Genomic DNA, 6,311 nt, shown 5'->3' with positions numbered 1-6,311 from the left:
AATTCTCAAAAAATTCCTGAAATTCTCAAAATATTCAGAAAATGCTGGAATTTAGTGCAAAATAAAAAAATTTCATTCAATTCATCATTGCAAATTCTCAGGGATATTCAATAAGTCACTAAAATATGAATAATATATGCAAATTTCTCAAAAAATCTCAGAAATTTTCAAAAAATCCAAAAATTGCTGGAATTTGGTGCAAAGTATACAAATTTCATCCAATTCATCATTGCAAATTCTCAGGGATATCCAAAAGTTACTAAAATGTTGAACAAACTTTTCAGAAAAGTTACAAAACTTCTGAAATCGTCCAGTAAGTACTTGAATTTTCCAATTTTCTAGAAAACATAAAAATTCTGAAGAAAACCTTCGAATTTCTTTGGAATTTCAATAAAAAGATAAATTCATATGAAATTCCGCGACATTTTCAGAAGAACTGTCGAGAAACTACTACAATTTTCAAAATAATGATACGATCGTATCTAATTTGAAAAAAAAAATATATTGGAAAACTTAGGGAACAATTTTTGAAAAAAACACGCCAAATTTAAAAAAAAATTAGAAACAACTAATCAAATCTAATTTTGAAAAGGTGTTTCGAAATTATTCAAATTTTCTAGAACAACTCAAAACGCTATGAATCAAATTATTTAATTATTACTAAATTTAGACATAATGGTGAATTTACAAAAAAAGGCAATAATGAAAAAAGGAGAAATTAAATATTGGTAGTTAGATGGTAATTATGAGAATTTGTACCTGTTGAAATGTACTTTCATGAATATTCCACGAAACATATCTCATTACACGATTATACAGCATGTCCTAATTTTTATTTTATCTACTCATTTGAATCGTTTGTTGAATTGCCACAACTTATATATCGTTGGATTTGTTTAACGGAACCCCAAATCTCAACTCCCCACATTCAACTCAACCAAAAAAGAACAAATTTCACTTTTAATTACCTCAAAAGAGACAGGGCGCAGACGAAAGGGGCGAATTTATTTTCCACAAAACCCCCATACATAACCGCAATCTAGTTCCATAGCGAACAATGTGAAAACAAGAAGGGTGCTAAGCACCCCTTGGCATCCGCCATTGTTATTGTCGGTTGTAGCGAAATCGTTTAATTAGAAACCATATTTATTACGTAAATCTAGCTAATCAATTAATTGTTGGTATGTAGACTGTAAACAGATGTTGATTGAATGAAACTACGTTTGAAAACAGTTCTAAATAATCTAAATATACACTACAGATCAAAAATTTTCCCCTGTTCTATTTTTCCCACAGCAAATTAATAGGGTTGAGGTTGGATAATTACGACGGCCGAATTATTACTTTCAGTACATTCTTTCGTTCGAACTTTCAGTCGAAAATGTTTAATAGCAAGGTAACTACTAGAAATTCCTTATCGAATACGATGTAATAGATCTGAATTTCTCCTAATTCTTCCAAATATTCTTTGCTCAGCTTCGAGGAATCAGACGCTGGCTAGAAGTACTACATTTCCAAATAGTTTCTTATAACTTTCCTCCTCCAAAATCCCTTCAATTCCCCGTCGTTCTTCCTCGAAAACAGATAGATCTTGCACAAAACCTTCTTTTGGACCAAAAAGTCTCATAATTTGACTCATTTCTCAATAAATTTGGTGGTTTTTCAACACTTCCCTGAACGTTTTCCATTTCCAAAACTCCTGGGGGATGTTTATTTTTTCACGATACCTAGAGGTATTTTCATTTCGATGGCAATGGTTTAATCAGTTATCATCAGTGGTCGAGGTGAACCTCCAGGTTCCCATGGGAGACTCGACGGTAAGTAAATTCTGATCAGAACATTTGATATTCATATTCTTAATCAAAAATAGAGAATATAGTAGAAATACCTCAGCAGCGGGTTTAGTAGAACCTCTGAATGTTTTATAAGGAAAACAAGTTTGGTATCTTTGAAAACTTGCCTTTTTTAAAACTTCAAAGTCTGAATTTACGAGTTATTTTGATAAAATAAACTATAATTTACAGCATATTCTAGTACTAAACTACAATCATAAACACCGTAGAAACAAATTTGATTAACAACGTTTTTATCGAGTGTAGTTTTTATTTATTAAATGGAAATCATATTAAAGTTTTTTACTAGAAAATCTTTAGTAAAAATGACGACCATATATAGTGAATTTACACACGCAATAATTTTAGAGATTAAATAGAGATGAGCCGAGATCTACCCTGGAAATGAATCTAATTTCCTGGATGTAAATTACGTGGTGATGTCACATTGAACATTCCCTAATTTATGAGAGGGTTTTAGAGATAATAACTTAATGTAGATGTAGTTGTTTAAAGCAAATAACCCAAATATTAATACCTAAAACTCGTATTTTAATGGAAAAAAGAGTTATAAGTTTCATAAAATTTTTAATAAAAATTTACCTGAGGAATTCTAATAATTCCGATATGACAAATTCGAAATTAAATTCCTTAGATTTTTTCTATTTCACTTTAATTAATGTCGTAATAAGTTTCAAAGACAAGGATGTTTTATGGGCAGCTCAGAGTTTTATTAAATTTATTTTCATCCAAGGAGGACACATTCTCGAATCCTAACGCACAAAATCTAGTGGAGTTTAAAGAGTTGATATACTGATTTAATTTGATCGAATTTAGTTGTGATAACACACAAATGAAGTTAACTATAATGTAGATGGAATAAATAACAATCTCAATATCATCTAAACTGAAAGTAAGCTATGTCTAGTTTATTTGGGATCTCATCAGCACAAAACACAGAAACCAGCGTCATATTGGACAACATGATCCGCGTGGAACAACTCATTTTGAAGAGCATAGCTTAGATTATAAAATTCTCGTCTAAAGACTCAATAAATACACATAAAGCTCGTCGTCGGCAAACACCAAACTGGAATTCAAAGTTCATGACTACTTAACTGGAATGAGGTTATGTTTATTGTTTGAACTGGTTCAAACCCCCATGGAATATACTGAAATGATTGTTGTTTTCGACCACTTACCATTCCTGAGTATTTCGTGGAAAAAACTCGTTTAGTAAAGTTGAAGAGACTATCAAATACAACTAAAACTAATTATTTTGTAATTTTTCTTATTAATTTTATAAATAAAACATAGACAAATTGAATATTATAGAAGTTTGATGAGATTTTTTACGTTAATTTAGTAGTTTAACCTAAAAATTTCATTTGCCGCGTTGGCAACAATGTTCGAACTTTTCGAACATCATCTGAGTGATTAAGTTGGGGTATGTGGGTTGGTTAAATCATTGAGAAATCAAGGCACGTTAAATGCTAAGCTCATAACGGTAAATGAGTCGCTTAATCTGAATATTCAGATCAGACTTTCCACATCGCGACAACCGAACTACTAATGAGTCTTTAATTACGTCCAAACATACAGTATTACAAATAAAGAAAATTCGAAATTATTAAAGAATTGATGAAACTTTATATTGATGAAAATTTTATATTAAAATTCTCCGAACGTTTATGGCGACCATAGAATTTTAAACGTTCCAAACTTGCGGTTAAATCTAGATAGATCAGATCTAGTATATCTGACCGGCTGCGGAATTAATTTAGTATAAACTACATAGGTCCTTTGTGGGTTTTAACTGTTGGATAAAAAATAACAGGTTAAATTCCGATAAGAGAGATTTGTAATATAACGAACTTCCAGTTGAACTCCAGCAGTGCCGTACGTGTTTAAAAGAATATTAGAAAATCTCACTAAAAGGACATTTTTCTAATATTGATATAGCGTTTCAAATATCAATTGCAAATTATAAAAACCCTCCAAGAAGGGTTGTATAGAGGGTGACTCATCTTCTTTGGAATCATGTTCAACACAATTTTTTCATAGATCTTAGCGTTTACGATTCGACGTTTTCATGTGGAGATGATGAGTCCAAGTGGACTGACGATTTGTTAGATGTTGGTGTTGATTTTAGTCACAGGGTTTTTCCTAATGACGTACTGGAAAAATAAATTTGAGTTTAACTAAATCATTTATTTGATCATAATACATATCATTGAATTCCATCATCCATTTTCTTTAAAATTATTCGTAGTTTGTATTTCTTTCAAATAATTAAATGCTGGAAATAAGAAAATCTGTAAATTCAAGTGTATATTTTCACAAGGGTTTGAATAACTGATTACTGTATATATTTATACAATATGGAAATACCTTTTAAGTAGCTGCTAAGATTACGAAATTTGCAACGTTTATGTAACAGAAGATAAAACCGCTGTGAAAATAATTTCCTTTGATGATACGGAGTGGATTTCCATTAGAACGTGAAAATATCATATAAATAACTTTATTTAACTTTAAGTTCATTCGAAAATTACACAGGGTTTATTTAATAGATGACGATTTGGGAAAGTATCAAAACTATGTTATATATGATTCAAATTGTAGTTAATTATGAATTTTCCACAAGGAAACTTGTTTATCGATTGCTTTTTGTCACTAAAATGTCTGTCAGGTTCACAATATTTATTTATATTCAAAATAACCCAACAGACAAAAGTTTATAGTACTAAAATCATCACCAAGTGTAGCTTAATTTATATTTTGAAAATCTTGCATAACATCTTTGAGTTTGTGTTCAAAATTTGTATCTCTGAACAAGTAAATAACTAATAACTCAAATAAAATCTTGTTAAACTTTTGTTTAGACGTTTAGAAATAACTTGTTTATAAAAAACCTCTGACTCTATGTACAACATATACAATATATATAATAATCAATTTTCCATATTACAAAATTGGAATGTGATTCTTCATACTGGCCTCTATATATTTTTAAATTAAATCATTCGAGGGATGAAATAATATAGAATCTAGCTTTAAGAGATAACTTTCAATCGATAAAAATTCAGCTAAAACTACCCAAGCTGCAAATTCGTTTTCAATAGATTTAACTACACGAAATTTTTTTAACTACACGTCAATTTTTTTGTCTAGTGCGTTTGGTTACTGATGTACAGTATATAATATGTTTCCTGGTACGATTTTGGACGATCTTTACTAACTTCATCGTGTACTGAAGTGCGATCACGATCGAGTTAAAAAAAAAACGATAAAATATGGTGACTGGAGATGGTGTTTTATCACCAAAAGTCTAACCAAGTTGATTGAGACATTTCTGTTAGTTTAATCCACGACGAAACTCATAGAACACGTACATTTTGTTATTTTGACATTTGACATTGCCGTATCTCCGAAATTAAGTAGCAGCCCTCGTGTTTCATAATATTTCAAATAAGCGATAAGTTTTTATTTAAATGAATCGAATATCAAATATTCAAATCAATCTGCTGATCGTTATCAGAATTCAATTTGCATTATAAAATCAGTGGCGAAGAAGTATTTTCCGACTTAATATCCAATTAGAGGGTGAAACTTTTGTTGAAATATCACAAAAAAAGAAAAATGAGATATAAGCACGCCTTTAGAGGGTAGTTTGAAATAAGCTATAGCACGAGATGTTAACTAAATAAAAATTGATAAAAATAAAAGACAGTTTGAAGAGGAGGTCAAAAAAAAAGATAAAAAATTAAACGGGATTGAAGAAAACTAGGTAGAAATTAAATGAAATATTTTATTTTTCGATTTTGGAATTGTGATTTTTTTGGGGTTGTTTGTATGTTGTTTATAGTGATTGAGCGTAGAAATTGACTAAAAAGAAACCCTTAGATGGACATATATTAATCAATGATGATTTATTGACAAATTCTAGTTGATGGAAACTAAATTTAGATCGTAATTGCTTTATATCTTAGATTAAATTAGATTAAATTAGATTAACTTAGATTAAATTAAACATCAACACAACTTATCTTAACTATTAAAGTTTTTGTTGATAAATGTTGTTATAATTTTCGTTAGATGTGAAACATTGTGAAAAAAAGGAACCAGGTCCAAAAGGTATCCAATAAGATACTACGCCTTTCAAAGGTCTACAATTAGTGCAATCTGCAATAATTCATTCAACTTTTTGTATCATTTAATCGTTTTGTAGATGGTTTTTCATCTTTGGTTTTCAGTTGCTTTTCTTCTACATTAAATATTCCCTCCACCGCTTTTCATCTTGTTTTTAGAACATTAGAAAATAGTTTCTGATTTCCTTCACTGTCCTCTTCTATATTTTTTCCAAAAAATTTTTCTTTTCTAACCACGATGACCAAGACTTCAACAGTTTTATTTTTAAATGTTATAATTTTCGTTTTCTTCATTTACATAGTAGATATTTTGTCTAGTATCTCAAGT

This window comes from Diorhabda carinulata, chromosome 5 (assembly GCF_026250575.1).
Source record: "Diorhabda carinulata isolate Delta chromosome 5, icDioCari1.1, whole genome shotgun sequence".
NCBI lineage: Eukaryota > Metazoa > Arthropoda > Insecta > Coleoptera > Chrysomelidae > Diorhabda > Diorhabda carinulata.
The sequence above is the reverse complement of the archived record's forward strand: the minus strand, read 5'-3'. Positions refer to the sequence as shown.